The following is an 18,634-nucleotide window of genomic DNA, read 5'->3' as shown; positions in this document are numbered from 1 at the left end:
CTCTCTTCAATTCAACTGTTACAGTTTTAATTCACACTTTGTAATGACTATGATACTCCACACTGTGGAATTTGGTTATCTGTGAGCCTTTGCTTTGTTCCCAGTTAAATGGCAACATGAACATTGCTACAATAAATCCCTCAGATTCCAAGTTCAAGGCCAGTCTGGGCAACTTAAAGAGACCCTGTCTCAAAATAAAAACATAAAAAGGGCTGGGGATATATATGTCTCGGTGGTAAAGCCCCCCTGGAATTCTCAGTCTTAAAAAATAAAAATATAAAGTCTCCTCTCTTACATTTCTTTTCTTTTAAATATTTTTTAGATGTTAATGGACCTTTATTTTATTCATTTATTTATATGTGGTGCTAAGAATTGAACCCAGTGCCTCAAACTTGCAAGGCAAGCGCTCTCCCACTGAGCCTCGGTTCCACCCTCTCTTACATTTTCTTACAGTACTCTTATGTTATTATTATTGTTTTTTTTTAAAGAATCGGATTCCTCTGGCATTTCTTGTGGGGCTAGAATAAGAGAAAAGCCCAACTGTATTTTCTTCCAGATGGGAAATGAGCTGTGTGCCACTACTGTTCCTTGTGTAATCCAGCCCTTTTCCTGATGAATTGAAATATTACATGTGTCATATAGTAGATCCTCAAATAGGTTTGAGACCCAGTTCTGTATTTCTAATTTGGTACCATGGAACTGTTTGTCTGTTCCTTTGCCAATACCATATTGATTCAATTATAGTGTTTCTTTCTGCTAAGGCAAGGTACCTTCACTATTCTTTTGTACATATTTTGACTGTTCCAGGGCGTGTATTCTTTTATTTGTTTATTTAAATTTTTAAAATTGTACGTGAACACAGTAACTTTATTTTATTTATTTTATTTTTATGTGGTGCTGAGGTGCAACCCAGGGCTAGGTAAGCGCTCTACCACTAAGCCACAACCCCAGTCCTGGGCTTGTATTCCTTTTTTTTTTTTTAATATATATTTTTTGAAGTTATAGATGGACAAATACCTTTATTTTGAGCATGTGCCTAGGTTCAATACCCAACACTGAAAAAGCAAAGTAAAATAATAATGAACAAATAGGATCTTTTAAATCAACTAAAAGAGAAAATGTGTTAGAATTTCAATTAATTGCTCTAGCACAAATGACCATTTTAATAAAGCTATTATGTCTCGCCATCTGAAAACCTAGAATATCTTTCCATTTGTTCCACAGTTAGCTTTTTTTTCCCCCAGAGCTGAGGATCCCAGGGCCTTGCGTGTGCTAGGCAAGCACTCTGCCACTGAGCTAAATCCCCAACCCCTGTTCCACATTTAAAATATCTTTCTTGCCTGGCAAAGTGGTGCATGCCTGTAATCTCAGCTGCTTGGGAGGCTGAGGCAGGAGGATCTCAAGTTTATAGCCAGCCTCAGCAACTTAGTGAGGCCCTAAACAACTCAGCAAGACCCTGTCTCTAAATAAAATAAAAAAGGGGCCTGGGGTGTGGCTCAGTGGTTAAATGCCCCTGGGTTGAATCCCAATACCAAAAAAATAGATAAAATAAAATGTCTTTTTAAAAATATCTTTGAACATGATATTGTAGTTTTCTTTATATTGGTTTATGCTTTCATTGATTAATTTAGATTTATTTTTTATCCATGTTTGAGGGTTTTATTTTTTTAATTTTTATACTAAAGATGGAACCCTAGGAATGCTTTACCACTGAGCTATATCTCAAGCTCTTTTTAGGTTTAAATTTTAAGGCAGGGTCTCAGTAAACTGCTGAGACTGGCCCAGTATTGTGATCCTGCCTCGGCTTCCCAAGTATCTGGGATTACAGTTGTTTGTCACCACACCTAGAATTTTCCCTGGCTTAATTCTTGTATGGTGTGCCATAAGGGTCCCACTTCATTCTTTTGTGTACGGATTTCCAGTTTTCCTTGTAGCATTTGTTAAAATGACTGTTTTTTTCTCCTTGAATGGTCTTGGCACCCATATTGAAAATCATTTGACCATATAAGCAAAGGTTTATTTCTGAGCTCTTCATTCTATTCCATTGGTCCATATGTTTGTTTTTAAGCTGCTATCAGTTTTTTTTTAAATATTTATTTTTTAGTATTTGGCGGACACAACAGCTTTGTTTGTATGTGGTGCTGAGGATCGAACCCAGGCTGCACGCATGCCAGGCGAGCATGCTACCGCTTGAGCCACATCCCCAGCCCAAGCATTCATACTTTTAAAGTAATTTAACCATGTCCCAGGACACAGCTCCAAAATATGTATAAGAATACAACTATATCCTGCCACCCAAAATGCACCCTCAAAATATAACTCATAATGTCTAACAACTAAAGACTATAAAGACACAAAATGCAAGAAAAGGGCTCAGGTTGTGGCTCAGTGGTAGAGCACTTGCCTAGCATGCATGAGGCACTGGGTTTGATCCCCCGCACCATATATAAATAAGTAAATAAAATAAAAGCTCATCAAAATTATATATATTGCAAGAAAATTTGACCTATAATAGAAAATTCGTTGAAATGGACCTAGAACTAACTGATATTAGAATTGTCAAGAGTTAAGAAGGGACATGAAAGACACAAAAATTCTCAAACATACTAGATGAGATGAGAAATACGATGAATTGAGATTGAGTACAGATTAGACATTGCAGAGTAAAAGGTTAGTGAATTTGAAGATATTAGCTAGGTCTACCCAAAATGAACCACAATGTAAAAAGAGAATATAAGCAAAAGCACATCAGTATCTGGGTGAGGTGATGCACCCTGTAATCCTAGCAACAGGGAAGAATGAGGCAGGAGAATGCAAGTTCAAGGACATCCTCAGCAATTTAGTGAGATCCTACCTCAAAATAAAAATAAATAAGAAAAAGGCCAGGAGACGTAGGTCAGTGATAAAGCACCCCTGGATTCAATACCCAGTACAAAAAAAGATGGGGGTGGAGAGAGAAAGTATATCAATAAGCCATGGGAGAAATTCAAGTGGCTGAATATATATATGTGGAGACCCCAAATTAAGGGGGTGGGTCAAAAATATTTGGAGCAATAATAGCCAAAGATTTTCCAAATTTGATAAAAACTATACACCTACAGATCAAAGAAGTCCAACCTACCCTGAGCACAAGAAAATTAAGCAAACTAAAGACCTGAAACCTGACATCAAGACATGTCACAGAGCAGGGTGTGGGGGTGCACACTTATAATCTCAAGAGACTTGGGAGGCTGAGGCAGGAGGCCAGCCTCTGCGACTTAATAAGACCGTGTCTCAAAAAACAAAAAGTGTTGGTGATGTGGCTCAGTGGTTGGAAGCCCCTGGGTCCAGTTCCCAGTACCATAGAACAAATAAATAAAGACATCAGACTGCCCAAAACTGGTGATAGAAAGAAGGGCTTATTCCCAGGAAGAGAAGTGGGAAAGAAACCCACATTTCCTGACACATAAATCCTCCAATTGGGCAACCCCAAAGAGTATAAGATGTTCACCTCTGCCAAGCTTGCCTACACCCCGCCCCCCTGCTCTGAGCTGGCTCCAGAGTTGCATAGAGACCAATTTCTGCATCAGTGCTACTGCCACCAGAGGCAAGGACTGAAGAGGGCCTCACAGTATTGGATGGGCTCATAATGGTGTGTGTCAACTAATTCAAAGGCAGTTTCAGACGAGTGCAACCATGGGGATCGATACTGCTGCCAAGTTTATGGATGCAGGTGGTGCAACAGTAAGAGCGGCTGTTTCTGGCCTTGGTATTGGAACAGTCTTAACACTGGTATGCCAGGACCCCTTCATTGAAGCAACAGCTGTTCTCAGATGATATCCTGGGTTTTTCCTTGCCTATTTTGTGGTTGTTTTCATATATATATATATAATTTTTTTTAAATTTGCATTTTAGTTTTCGGCAGACACAACATCTTTGTTTGTATGTGGTGCTGAGGATCAAACCCAGGCTGCACGCATGCCAGGGGAAGCGCGCTACCGCTTGAGCCACATCCCCAGCCCCTGTGGTTGTTTTCTTAATGTTGTTTGCCATATAACAGAAATTACTGCTTAAAATATTGGCATTCAGCCAGGTACAGTGGCACATGCCTATAATCCCAGTGATTTGGGAGGCAGAGGCCAGCCTCAACAATTTAGCAAGACCCTGTCTTGAAATGTTACTCAGCTGGAAATGTTACTCAGTGGTAGCGTGTCCCTTATTTCCGTTCCCAGTACTGGAAAACATAAGTTGTCATTCATCAGAGATGTAATTCTGTGTCTTACCACGTGTTACGGTTTGGATCTTGAGTGTCCTCCAAAGGCTCTCGCTCAAGTCTTATTCCCCAGGTGCTGTGCTATGGGAAGGTGGTAGAAATTTTCAGAGGTAGGGACTAGTGGAAGGAAGTTAGCTTATAGGGGTTGTGCCCCCAAAGGGGATATTGGGACCCTGGCCCCTTGTTCTTTCTCTCTCTTTGCTTCCTGCCCGCCCTGTGGTGAGCAGCTTTGCTCTTACCACAGGCCCAAAAGCAATGGAGTCAACCAACAATGGACTGAAAGCTCTGAACCCCTGAGCCAAAAGGAATCTTCTGGGCTGGGGTGTAGCTTAGTGGTAGAGTGTTTGCTTAGCATGTGTGAGGGTGTGGGTTTAATCCTCAGCACCATCAAAACAAAACAACAGAAAAGTACTTACAAAATAAATCTTTCCTTCTTATAAGTTGATTTTGTCAGGTATTTTGTCACAACAACAAAAATCTGACAAGCAAACTGTGACTCTAGAAACCATAGTGTCAGTGTCACAGAAACGTGTATTTCCCAAGTCATCTCATTAAAGATTAAAAACTTTAAAATTTTTATTCTTTTTAAAAAGAAAGAAAAACTAAAGAAAAAAGAGAAGGCACCAGAAAAAAAATAATCCTGTTATATACAGAAGAATTAAAAATAAGAGTGACAAAACATTTCTTTTTGGCAACAATGCAAGCAAATAGTGGAGAAATACCTTTAAAGTGCAGAAAGAAAGGATAAAACCTCTCAGTGTACAATTCTACACCCAGCTAAAAAATCTTTAGAAGATGAAGACAAAATTAAAATTTTTTTGGGGGGGGGTGGTGAGGACTGATCCCAGGAATACTTTACCTGAATTATATCCCCAGTCCTTTTTATTATTTATTTATTTATTTTTGGTACTGGGGATTGAACCCAGGGGCACCCAACCACTGAGCCACATGCCAGCCCTTTTTAATGTTTTATTTAGAGACAGGGTCTTGCTGAGTTGCTTAGGACCTCACTAAGTTGCTAAGGCTGGCTTTGAACTCACAATCGTCCTGCCTCAGCCTCCTGAGCCTCTGGGATTACAGGCCTGCATCACTGTGACCCACAAAAATTAAAACTTTTAAAAATGTAAAATCTGTATTATAAAAATGTTAAGTGGGCTGTGGGTAGGGCTCAGTGGTAGAGTGCTTTCCTAGCATGTATGAGGCCCTGGGTTTGATCCTGAGCACTGAAAAAAATTTGAAAAGTAAGAAGAAAAATTATATTAGATGGAAATATGAATCAACAAAAAATAATGAAGCTGAGTTTAGTGGTACATGGCTATAGTCCCAGCTACCAAGGAACTCAAGATGGGAGAATCCCCTGAGCGTACATGTTCAAGGCCTGCATGTGTGAGGCTCTGGGTTTGCTCCTCAGCACCACATAAAAATAAATGCATTGTGTTGTGTCCATCTACACCTAAAAAATAAATATATTTTTTTAATTTTTAAAACATTTTTTTAGTTGTAGTTGGACACAATATTCTTACTTTATTTATTGTTATGTGGTGCTGAGGATCGAACCCAGTACCTCGCACGTGCTAGGCGAGTGCTCTACCACTGAGCTACAACCCCAGCCCCATAAAAAACAAATATTATAAAAAAAAAAATAACACTGTGACTACTCCACGAACGCTAGATAATATGACTGTTATTGTGGAGAGGCAGCATCCCTGCAGGCACCTGTGGCATTTCCACTCAATTGGTTTCTTCTACCGCATTTTTAAAAGGAATTTAACCTTTGTTTTTTATTTGTTTTTTTAATACATTTTTTTAATTGTTGATGGACCTTTATTTTATTCATTTATTTATACTCAGTGCTGAGAATCAAACCCAGTGCCTCACACACATGGGGAAGCGCCCTACCACTGAGCCGCAGCCCTTTCTATTGCATCTTGACCCCCTCTTGCTCTGGTTTGGATAGGGCTTGAGTGTAGCCCCCAAGGGATCCTGGTAAGCAGTTGGTCCCACTGTGTTGATGCTGGGAAGTGGTGTTTCCTTTAAGAGGTGGGGACAGAGGATGGCAATCCGGACACTGGCGGCCCAGTCCTTGAAGGAGTGAAAGCCCTAGGGGTGAAAGTCTCTAGAGAGAGTCTCCAAGAGACAGTCAGTTCTGAAGAGGGGGTACACCCTTGTGTTTGTCCTCTTTGGCTATTTTCTCTTCCCGCCTCTCCACCATGCTGTGACCACAGCCAAGGGAACCCTCACCAGAAGCCTAATAGATGGGACATGCTGATCTAGAACTTTCAGCCTCCAAAACTGTGAGCTAAATAAACGACTTTTCTTTATACAGGCATTTTGTCAAAGCAACAGAATATGGACTAAGATACCACCCTAAGGACAGGCCTCTCTGGGTTTGCCAGCCCTTGATGGCAGGATCACAGTGGAACCCCTCGCCTGTGTCCTGATCCTTCCCTCTGCCCAGAGACTCCGGGAAGCTTCCCGACCACCATCCCTCAGGCTCCCTGGACGCTGGCCCCATTCCAGAAGCATGGCACCTTGCTGCTTTCAGCAACCTAATTTCTCAGATCTCTTTCTTCATTTTCATGCCTCAGCCACAGTGGAGGCTGCTGGGGTCTGGGACACACACCCCAACTTCTTTGCCTCCTCAAACCCTGCTGTTTCTCTCCTCATCCTCTCATTACCTCCTTGGTGGGCATTCATTCTTCCAAGTCTATTGTTAAGGACTCCAAACCAGCATGGGTGACTTCCTTTGTTCCATTGTGTCCTGAGTCTGTGCCCAGAGAGGGAGGGTCACAGGATAACAGGAAATATGTGTCTGGGTGTGGGTGTGTATGACCTGTGAAACAATCTCAAAATCCGCTCTCCTATTCCGAAACTCTACTAGAACAGGGTTGGGGAGGAGTGGAGTGGGGGGTATATCTGAGGGAACAGCACTGACACTTGATCTTGGGCTGTGGCAGGACTGGGGAGAGATTTTGGAGGTAGAAGAGTCCAGAGGTGGGGGGGTGGGCCTGAGGAGGGGAAGAGGCTGGTGCCGGGTTTCTGTTATAAAAGGCTCAGGGTTTACTCCAGTTGAACTGGGCTGACTGGGCTGCACAAAATAACCACACAAGAGACACAAATACTTTTTTCTTTGGGGTCGCTGTGACAGCTCCTCTGACCTTATGGGTCCACAGGAACAGAGAGAGCACACACGCTGACCCCTTTTATTGAGGAGAAGCTATTCAAATGAGGCAAGGGGTCAGGTCTCAGGGGGCTGAGTCCAGCTTCCTGATGTCCACTGTCAGCAGGTTGACTGACACCTGGGTAGGCCACACCCAAGGGCACAGTAAGAGGAGGGGACACACACAAGGCACTTCCATGGGGAAGATTCTATCCTAAACAGGGCAAGGGGTTATGAAGGAACAGGTGAGCATAGCTTCACTCATGAGGCTGTAGCAAGACACACCCATGCACGAGACACCGACCCTCAGACCCAAGAAGGGTGGGGAAAGCTCTGCCACATTTCTGTGACTGAGCGCCTCAGCACCCAGCCGGGGAGTGTGACTCAGTCACGTGCAAGGTTGGTCTCTCACAGGCTGGAGCTGTGAGAGCAGGGAGCGGTGGGGCTGGAGAGGGGCAGATGTGAATTTCTTGAGAAGGGCTGGGGCCTCTGGGGAGGCAGCATTAAAGAGGGCTGGGGTTGCAGAGAGGGACGGGGTGCCAGTGGATTGGGCTTGTCTTGCCATCTGCTTATTTGGCATATGGTGACAGGGAAGCAGATCTTTCTTTCCTTTTTACAAAAATTTAACCAAAGTGAAGCTCTGGGTTTGTCCTAGACCTGTGGTCACTCCAAGCCCCAGTGACAAGCCAGGGTATCTCACAGAGGTCATCACAACCAGCCCTGGCCCTGTTCTTTGTGTGGCTACCTGATCTGAAGCCACATTTCCAAAAGTTTTCAGATCTGGAAAGCTGGAAAGATCCAGAAAGGTCACAAGCAGGGATGAAGAGTGACACTGCCAACATGTATTTACTGTCTGTCTTCCTCTCTTAAATAGCAACTCCACCAGGATTACCACTTGGCTTGTTCTTTGCGCTGTCCTAGGCATATGTGTTAAGTGAAGGAGGCAAGATCTGGGGATTCCCTAGAGTAGGGAACGGCTTATTTCCAACAAGGCCCCAAAAGTCACCAGGCTGATTTCCTCATGGAAGACAAAGGGAGGCAGATTCTGTCCCTTTCATCCATCAGAAAAGACCCTCATCAGCCAGAGCTGAGAGCATCCTGTTTCCTGAGCTGAGCATGTTGGGGTGACACTGTAGAGCATAACCTGAAGGGGCAACTGAGGTTCCTTCCAGCCCCTGTGTCCCAGGTGGCAGGTAACAGTTGAGATGACAGTTCTGGTGTCAGCGGAATTGGCTTTAAGTCCTGGGTCTTGGGTGACTTGGGCATGTCCCTCAATGCCTCTATACCTGTTACTCTATACCTCTCTACCTGTTAGCTCACCTATATGGGGAGGTACAAATGGTGCTATTGCAAGGAATGACTGTAAACATCAGATTAAAAGATGACATTTGTGCAGTGTTTAGCTAAGCATCTGGCATGCAGCCCATGCCCAGAGAGCACTGCTATTGTTTACAGTGGTGGAAATGGGCCAGGGGCTGGTTCTCAGGACCTAGGGAACAGGGACATACCATATGCAAAGTAAATCAACTGGTCAGCCATCATAAAGGTGTGCGGCCATGTTTTCTTTAAATATCTAAAGTACAAACATAAAGTGTGAATACAATTTTTTTAAAATTTTTTTTAGATGTTGATGAACCTTTATTTTATTTATTTATTTGTATGTGGTGCTGAGGATCGAACCCAGCCGCCGCCCATGTGCTAGGCCAGCGCTCCACGGCTGAGCCCCAGCCCAAGCCCTCAATTTTGATTCTTACACTTCCATATTAGGAACAATACCCAGAGATAGGGAAGATGCCATTTCTAGGAGAGTCATAAAAACAGGCAGAAAATCCACATCTGGTACAGTTGTTTCTCATAACTGTCAGAAAAACTAATAGGCAGAGCTGGGCACAGTGAAGCACACCTATAATCCCAGTTAACTCGGAGGCTGAGGCAGGAGGACAGCAACTTCAAAGCCAGTCTGGGCAACTTAGTCAGACCCTGTCTCAAAACAAAATAAAAAGGCTGGGATAGAGCTCAGTGATAGAGTGCTTGTCTCACAGAGAGGAGGCCCTGGGTTCAAATCTTAGTATTGAAAAAACAAAAACAAGACACAAACCTAGCAAATAGCTTCATTCTAAAGTCCCTAACTTAAACAGGGAGTTTTAGGGACTAGTTTTACTCTTTTATTGACAATATTTACATTGGTTTATTAATCTAAACACTGTTAATGTAAAGTGGATCATTTTTGGAATTAGACATGGTGGCAAACACCTATAATCTCAACTTCTCTGGAGGTGGGAGAATGGCAAATTCAAGGCTAGCCTTGATAACTTAGTGAGACCTTGTCTCAAAATAAAAAAATAAAAAAGGCTGGGGATGTGATTCAGTGATAAAGCCCCCCTGGGTTAAATCCCCAGTACCAAAATAGAGTACCCTTGAGTTCCAGACTCAGGACGAATGAATGAATGAAGAAAGAAAGAAAGAGGATTATTTTTGGAAATCAATAAGGACCTCAGTTTTTGTAATTCTATATAACAGTTGTCCCTCAGTATCCACAGAGAATTGGCTCTGGGGACTTTGTGGGTACCAAAATTCACAGATGCTCAAGTTTCTTATATAAAATGGCATAGGATTTGCATATAATGTATACTCATCTGCCTGTATACTTTAAATCATCTTATAATACCTAATGTATTATAAAAGCAGTGTATATAGTTGTTATACTTGTTTAGGGAGTGGAGACAAGAAAAAGTCTGTACATATTCTATACCGACACATTTTTTTTTCAAATATTTTGATTCTTTCTGGGTTCAACCTGCATATGAGGAATGTGCAGATTTGGAGGGCTGACTATTTTACTCCTAAAATGAACTTGCTGTTCCCATACCTCCCCACCCCCACCAATACCAAGGACAAAAGAGGAAGCAGAAAGAGAAACAACCTTCCATGGAGGGAAGCCTTCCCAAACTGAATCCACAGACTGTTTGTTATTTGATCTCATTAATAACCAACACCAAACACATGAAGGTAAATTATCATGAGTGAATATCAAGAGAAGCAAGAAACAACTTATTGTATATGGTGTGAGGTAAGGAATAGGATTCACCCCCCCCATTGTTCTAGTACCATTTCTTTTTTTGGGGGGATGGGTGTATCAGGGATTGAACCCAGAGGCACTTAATCACTGAGCCATATATACTCAGCCCCCTTTTTATTTTTATTTATTTATTTTAAAATATCTTTATTTTATTTATTTATTTTTATGTGGTGCTAAGGCTCAAACCTAGTGCCTCACATGGGCTACGCAAGTGATCTACCACTGAGCCACAATCCCCGCCCCCCCTTTTTATTTTTTGTTTTGAGACAGGATCTCACTAAGTTCCTTAGGGCCTTGCTAAATTGCTGAGGCTGACTTTGAACTTGTAATCTAACTGCCTCAACCTTCTGAGCCACTGGGATTATAAACGTGCACCCCCATGCCCATCCAACTCCATTTCTTGAAAAGATTAGTCTTTCCTTATTCAATTGCCTTAATACCCTTATTGAAAAATCAGGTGACCTTTCTGGCCTAATTTATCCCATTGATCTTACTTTATGCTATGTCTCACTTTATGCTAATGTCCCACTTTCTCCATGACTGTAGCTTTTGTCAGTAAAACCTTCTTGAATCAAAGTCCAGTATTTAGGTTTAAAGTAAGTTTTCAAGTTAAATAATGTAATTCCTCCAACTTTGTCCATTTTGTAAGAGACAAAGAATTTTGTCTCTTACAGGTCCTTTGAATTTCAATATGAATTTTAAAATCAGTTTGTCAACTTCTGCAGTTATTTTGATTGGGACCGCACTGAATCTACAGATTTGGAGAGAATCAATATCTTTACAATTTTGAATTTTCAATCCGTGAACATGGTCTCTAGTCCAATGGGTTAACTGAACTTCATCTTTGTCAGGTTGTGGTTGTTGTGATTACCCATCTATACTTATCAATGAACATGGAAATACCATGAGGCATGTCAATGAATCTCTTGAGTTCCATGTATATCTCTGATGTCCTCCTTATGTGAAAGAACCCTACCTCCTTGTAATAAAGGTTAATCAGGTTTAGTTACTTTGCCAGTAGCATATCTCTTTTCTTTAATTGCTGGCTTACTAGCATGAGGAGTCCAATAGGCCAAATCGCAGCCATAGCTTTAGGTAGAAGCACACCCCTCATTACCACCAAAAGCCAGAAACTCCCGTTTGGGAAAGTTTAAAGCTGTGAGAGCAGGAAGCACAAAGTTTCCAAGTTGGTCTTTGGGAATGATGGGAAGAGGTGCCACATTCCTGGATTGTAGCTGCATCATTCTAGCATTCTATCAGGTCAACAGTTTTGGGGTGATGCAGTATATGGTAGCATTAGTGTCTCCTGGGGTAATATGGTCATTATCACATCTAATTTTCTATACAATTGAAGCCAGCTTGGGAGATAAGTTACACTAAGCCTTTGGCAATGTATGTAGCAGAGAAGGCAAACCCACTCCCAGAATGTGCGCCAGTACCACTACAAACAAAGCACAGCCACTCCAGGGCAGCATGGGTCTGCAGTGTGATTGATTTGTCACCCCCTGAAGTAGACAGGCACTCTGTTATGGAGCCATACATGACCCACCTCCCTGCCACTGTGGTTCTCTATTCATGAACCAACTGTACAGCATTAGAGTGGTCTCAGATAGAAGCTGGCTAATATCCACAAAATCAGTCATGTCCACCATGTTGTCCAGTTCTCCTCTGTGATGGACATGGATGCCACCTGCTGGGAAGTAACATAAGACAGTGATCTGCCCACTTTGTCCTCCGTCTCATGGCTCCACTCACATGCCTCTTCCTCCTCACACCCCCAGTCTCGCTATGTCTAGGCCCCTGGCGAAGCAGCCAACGCATTCCCCACTGCTCAGGAGTCCATACATACCCCCATTCTTGTTCGCCTATTTCTCCCTCCACAAGAAGTTGATGCCCGTCTATTCCTTTAGTTTCTGTCCTCTAGGAGGATTACTCCTCACTACTGTTTTTCTTCAGGATGGGGCTGGAAAATATAAGCGGTCCATTTTGGGCTCATTCCACCTTCTACTGACCCATCTGTAAATGAAGCCTGAGTTTGTCTTCTCTAGGGAACACCCAAGAGGACACAGGTTTGAGCTGAGGAAGAGCTGTTGCCCCAACAGAGGGAGATGGAAGACAGGTCGAAGGGTTATGAAACTCATGCTTTTTGGGTTGACTAAATCTTGAGTATATCACCTTGAACCTGGTGGGGTTAAAGATTCCTAGATCATGATGGGCAGGGACACTTGATCCTTAAACTGAACATGGAGTAGAGCTTCTTCTGCTTTGAGTCCTAATGGAACCTGGCAGCCTTCAATGCACTCAGTGAAAGATCACAGTAGAATTCCCAAGTGCTGTGCATACTGTAGTCTTAAAAAAAAAAAAAAGCCAGAAAGTTTGCTTTTTGGTGGCAAGGAGCAAAAGGTCCAATCGCTGATTGAGGTTTACCATATGACTGTACCACCTTTTTGTTGTTGTTTAATTTTTTTTTAGTTGTTAGTTGACCTTTATTTACTTATATATGGTGCTGAGAATCGAACCCAGTGTTTCACACATGTTTGGCAAACACTCCACCAACTGAGCCACAACCCCAGCCCCTGAACCACTTGTTTTTCCATTCTCTTTTTGATAGACATTTAGATGCCTTGTAGTTTTTTCGTATTATAAAAAGCCGCAAACATCCTTGTACTTTCTGTGAATGTAATTTTAAAAACTTGTTTGAGGGAAAATGAATAAGAGTGAAATTGCTGAGGGCAAATGTAGATTTAACGTTATAAGGGCCAGATGTTCCCCTAAGCGGTTGTACTATTTGATGCTCTGACCAGCATAAGCTACATATTCTCCATCCTTTTGTGTTGATTTATTCTAATATGTGTGAATTAGCATCTCATTACATTTGAATTTGCATTTCCTTGATGACCTTTGATGAATACCTTTTTCTGTGTATCTTCTGTGAAACTTTGGTTCTTATCTTTTGCCTGTTTTTTTTTTTTTTTAGGGATCTTTTATTTTATTTATTTATATGAAGTGCTGAGGATCAAACCCAGGGCCTCACACATGCTAGGCAAGTGCTTTACCACTGAGCCACAACTCCAGCCCTCCTTTTGCCTGTTTTTATCATTGATTTGTATAAGTTCTTGAGGTATTCTGGATACAAATACTTTTTCAGCTACATGTGCTGCAAGTATTTTTTCTTTTGACTTGTCTAGTCATTTTAGGAATAAATCCTAGAAAGAATACATGGAAAACACAGAGAATAGGTAACATATTAAGAGGTAATGGAAGGGGATGGAGTTGTGGCTCAGCGGTACAGCACTTACCTAGCAGTGCCAGGTCCTGGGTTCAATCCTCAGCACCATTTAATAATAAATAAATAAAATAAAGGTATTGTATCCAACTTACAACTAAAAAATAAATATTTCTTCAAAAAAAGAGGTAATGGAAGGGCTGGGGCTTAGTGGTAGAGTGGTAGAGTGCTTGCCTAGCATATATGAGGCACTGGGCTTGATCCTCAACACAACATAATAAATAAGTAAATAAATAAAATAAAGGCATTGTGTCCATCTACAACTAAAAATATTTAAAAAGAAAACCAATAAAGTAGTGAAGCCAGGTACAGTGGTGCATACCTGTAATCCCAGTGGCTCAGGAGGACTGCAAGTTCAAAGCTAGGTTCAGCAACTTAGTGAGAACTTGTCTCAGAATAAAATATAATAAAGGGCTGGGGATGTGGCTCAGTGTGTAAGCACCCCTGAGTTCAATCCCTGGTACCAAAAGAGAGAGAGAGAGAGAGAGAGAGAGGGAGAGGTAATAGCACTGGGGGTGTAGCTCGGGGGTGGAGTGCTTACCTAGCATGTGTGAGACCTAGGTTTGATCCCCAGTATTACAAAAAAAAAGTAAGATGACTACTGATATAAACTGAATGATAGCTACATGTGAGTTAATTTTTAAAAAAGGTTCAACACATGTAGCTGAAAAAGTATTTGTATTCAGAATACCTCAAGAACTATTTTCTCGGGCTGGGGATGTGGCTCAAGCGGTAGCAAGCTCGCCTGGCATGCGTGCTGCCGGGGTTCGATCCTCAGCACCACATACAAACAAAGATGTTGTGTCTGCCGATAACTAAAAAATAAATATTAAAATTCTCTCTCTCTCTCTCTCTCTCTCTCCCCCATCTCTCTTAAAAAAAAAAAGAAATGGAAACTTTTATTTCAATCTCAATTAAAAAAAAGGTGTTATTTCTTCTCAAAAAGTTATACAAAATATCTTAAAAAAAAAAAAAGAACTATTTTCTCGGGGCTGGGGATGTGGCTCAAGCGGTAGCGCGCTCGCCTGGCATGTGTGCAGCCTGGGTTCGATCCTCAGCATCACATACAAACAAAGATGTTGTGTCTGCCAAAAACTAAAAAATAGATATTAAAAAATTCTCTAAAAAAAAAAAAAGAACTATTTTCTCTAATACTTGTGTTTTCAAATGTTTGTAATGAAAAGGTTAAAACAAAACAAAATGAAATCTTTCTCCAGAACAAATAATAGTCTCAGGTGACTAGGGACTTTTACCAAACTTTTGAGGAAATCAGTCCAGGCCTACATGAACGCTTTCAGAGAATAGAAAAGGGAGAATATTCCCTCAAATCATTCTCTAAGGCTGGTATAACTTTAATATTAAAATTAGATAAGGCCTGTGTGTGTGTGTGTGTGTGTGTGTTTTACTGGGGATTGAGCCTAGGGGTGCTCTCCCAATGAGCTACATCCCCAATCCTTTTTTTGGCATCATTTTGTTTGATTTCTTAAATATTACTTAAGTATGCATTTAAACTATACTATTTAAAGCCAGGAGCACTGATATAGGCCTATAATCCCAGATATCTGGGGAGCTGAGGCAGGAGGATCCCAAGTTCAAGATCAGCCTGGGCAACCTAGACAGACATGGTCTCAAATATAAACAAACAAATAAACTGGCCCCAGACCTTTTTTAAATTTTATTTTGAGACAGAATCTCACTAGGTTGCCTGGGCTGACCTTGAACTTGGGATCCTCCTGAATAACTAGTATTACAGGTGTACACTACTACACTTGGCTAAGGCCAGTATTTTTATTTAATTATTTTTTTTTTTTAGTTGTAGATGAACACAATACCTTTATTTTATTTGTTTTTATTTTTTTATGCAGTGCCAGAAATTGAACCCATTGCCTCACGCATGCTAGGTAAGCGCTCTACCACCGAGCCACAACCCCAGCTCAAGGCTAGTACTTTTTTTAAAGGAAAAAAACTTCAGCTATTTCATTTGTAAATACAGTTGCAAACATAAAAATCCCCTTCTAAAATATCAATTAATTGAATTCAACAATGTGATAACACCATGACCAAGTCAGGTTTGTACCAAGAATACAGGGTGGTTTATTATTAGGAAATCTGTATCATTCTCTACATTAACAGATAAAGGAGAAAACTCACAAGACCTCTGTAGATAAAGGAGAAGGATTGAATAAAATCAACACTCATTTTATCAAAAACACTCTTAGTGAACTGGCATTAGAAAGGAACTTAGCCTGATAATGAATATGTACCAAAAACTCACAATAAACATCATACTAACATGGGCGTTTCTCGTGTAAGTGCGTAAAGATTATTAATGTATCATTTAAATCAGACACATAGAATTTGAAAATCAGGAGTACTGTATAAATCCTTTTCAGAAGTAAAATTAGAAGTTGTAGAGTGTAAAAATGGCTCCTAGCCTGGGGTGGTGGCACACCCCTGTGATCCTGGCTACTCAGAAGACTGACGTGGAGGATCATAAGTCCAAGAACACGGTGGACAACTTAACCAGATAACCTCAAAATAAAAACTTAAAAGGCTAGGGATGTAGCTCAGTGGTGGAGTACTCACCTAGCACGTGGGAGACCCTGGGTTTAATCCCTAGTATAGTTTAAAAAAAAAGAAAGAGAATATAAAAGCCATAGCCCTTCTACACTGGCATTGTGGGAGAAACTTTGATAGTTGTGTGACACATGAAACCACTTCATCTCTTACCAGGGCCAAGTAGCCATTCTTCTGTTCAAGTCTGGTCAGACATATGGACTGTGCCCTCTATCAGTGATCAGCCATCCAAAACCCAGAGACTGAGATCTTATGCCTTGCGGAGAGAACACCTGTCTTTAAACCTTTGTGTTTTGTACAGCACATTCTTTATAGTTGTGGTTATTAAAAAAAAAACTTGCAAAACAGTTTATATTTCTGCTTATTTTCTATTTCATACGTCTCTGCCCCACATTTTCACTCCTCAAAACTCATTCCTTTAAAAAATAAATTTGTGCTAGGTGCTATGGCACACATCTATAATCCCAGCAACTCTGAGTCAGGAGGAATCCAAGTTTGAGGCCAGAGTGGACAACTTAGTGAGAACCTGTGTCAAAATAAAATATAAAAGGGTTGGGGAGGTGGCTCAGTAACAAAGCATCTCTGGGTTCAATCCCCAGTACAATATGTGTGTGTGTGAGAGAGTGTGTGTGTGTGTATGTATAGTGTGTGTGTTTGTGTGTGTGTAGTGTCTGTGTGTTGTGTATGTATAGAGCCTGAACATGGGGAGAGCCTGAACCTGGGGATAAGGAGGGAATGGACAAATGGCATAAATGTGAATCACAGTGGTGTTCTACCTGCCCACTTGAATTTCTCAATGAGTACACTGGTATTCATGGTATTAATTTTGGTGGGTACTGGGAATTAAACCCTGGGGCTCTTTACAACTGAGCTTCACACACAGCCTTTTTTTCTTTCTTTCTTTTTTTTTTTTTTTTTTGAGATAGGGTCTCAGTAAATTACTCAGGGATTTGCCAAGTTGCTGAGGCTGGCCTTGAACTTGCAATCCTCCATGGTGCACCACTGTGTCTGGCTCATGGTATTAACTGAAAAGTTATAAATATATATGAATTTTTAAAAGAGGATCATGCAAGAATCAGTGGTGACTGTGTGTGTTGTTAACCAGAGATTATCCATTCCGTGGACCTTTGAAGTCGCCTCTTCAAAATACTGAACTGACTTTTCTAATCAGGGCCAGCCACGTGGGAAACTGAAATGAGTAGGAGGGGTGGAAACTCTATTTTCACTTTTCTCTTCCTGTTTTTTCAGCGCCTGGGAAAGCAAGTCAGAATTTCCAATCTTTTCCAATTCCCACATGGTTTCCTAATTTAGAACAAATTCAGAGAAAATAAGCTTTTCTCCGTCTGGAGAAGCCTCCACTGCCTGCTGTGGAGCATCTTCACTTTGGGATGAGGAGGCGGCCTGGGATGGGGATGCTCCAGGCCAAATCTCCATCCTCAACCCGAACATATGCCCTGGGCCTTGGCCTTGACGGCAATACCCGCACCCTGGAGTTACAAGACCGTTAACTACTGGAAAAGATTCTGACGTTGGAGCCTGGGCCCTGGGAAGGTGCATACGGGACATGACCCTGCGGGTTCAAGAGGCCCCATGGACCCTGGGACCTTCTGAGGCACAGGCACTAGGCTCTGAGATTTACTTTGGAGGGCCCATTCCCTTCCCCCCCGAGGGCTCGCAGTTTGGCGGCATCCTAAATGGGCGCTTTAGAGAGGTAGGTGACAATCCCTCGGTCTGCTTGTCTGCGTCTGCGGCAGCGGATGTGTCCCAGAACCTCGATCGCCCGGTGCAGGCGAAGCCCCACCATCCATGCACCGTCCTCAGCGGCATCTGGATTGATGCAAATAGGGAATCAAAAGTGCTTCGAAGGCAACAACAACCAGATCGCACCTGGACGGTTAGGAAAGCCATGTAGAGTCGAGCCTCCCGATCTTTCGGGCGCTGAAGGCCAGGGCCTTTTCCCGCGCAGGGCGGGCGGCCGCAGCAAGCAGCCCTGGCTCTGCTCCAGATGGGCCCGGGATGACATCACCAAACTCCTCGGATCAGCGGGGGGTGGGGGGGGAGCCGAAATCCCCTAAAAACATAGTGAGTAATCGGAGGGCCCGCCCTCCAGGCGGGGCCGAGACCTAACAACGAGCTGAGCCTCCCCCCCGTGCCAGCCCGGGGAGCGGCCTCCAGGCTGGCAGCGTCGAGGAGAGTAGCTTCTTCGTCCCCTACGCGGCAAGCATTTGTTTCCCGTCCCCGGCGGCGGCGGCGCGCGGGGCCTCTTCGTCCTCCGCGTAG

The sequence above is a fragment of the Marmota marmota genome, unplaced genomic scaffold (genome assembly GCF_001458135.2).
Source record: "Marmota marmota marmota unplaced genomic scaffold, marMar, whole genome shotgun sequence".
NCBI lineage: Eukaryota > Metazoa > Chordata > Mammalia > Rodentia > Sciuridae > Marmota > Marmota marmota.
This window is presented reverse-complemented; position numbering follows the sequence as displayed.